Below are 536 nucleotides of genomic sequence, written 5' to 3' on the forward strand. Positions count from 1 at the left end.
GATGGGACCACGAGAGCGTTTGTAAATATTACCTTTGTGGTTTTTGTCCTGCGGAGTTGTTCACAAATACTTGTTCTGATCTTGGTCCATGTGAAAAAATTCATGATGAAAATTTACGAAAACAGTATGAGAAGAGCTCTCGTTTTATGAAAGTTGGCTATGAGAGAGATTTTCTGTGGTACTTACAGAGCTTACTTGCAGAAGTAGGATGGAGAATTAGATGAGGCTATGCTCGTTTGGCATTGTCTCAAAACCAACAGTCTTCTGGGGCAGCTGTCCCCACAGGCAAAAGTGAAGAAAAAGTTCAGGTTCTAACAGACAAAATTGATGTACTCCTGCAACCGATTGAAGAATTAGGATCTGAGGGAAAGGTAGAAGAAGCCCAAGGAATGATGAAATTAGTCGAACAGTTAAAAGAAGAAAGAGAATTACTTAGATCCACAACCTTGACAATTGAAAGTTTTGCTGTCCAAGAAAAACAAATGGAAGTTTGTGAAGTGTGTGGAGCCTTTTTGATAGTCGGAGATGCACAGTCC

The 536-nt window shown here is 39.9% G+C and overlaps 1 protein-coding gene across 1 annotated transcript in view; it reads left to right on the forward strand.

Moving 5' to 3' along the window:
- Positions 1-536, forward strand: part of ZFYVE9 (zinc finger, FYVE domain containing 9) — a 171,031-nt gene that overhangs the window by 66,446 nt on the left and 104,049 nt on the right. The window lies entirely within an intron of this gene.

The sequence above is a fragment of the Elephantulus edwardii genome, unplaced genomic scaffold (assembly GCF_000299155.1).
Source record: "Elephantulus edwardii isolate Elephantulus edwardi_28Jun2011 unplaced genomic scaffold, EleEdw1.0 scaffold00005, whole genome shotgun sequence".
NCBI classification, from domain to species: domain Eukaryota; kingdom Metazoa; phylum Chordata; class Mammalia; order Macroscelidea; family Macroscelididae; genus Elephantulus; species Elephantulus edwardii.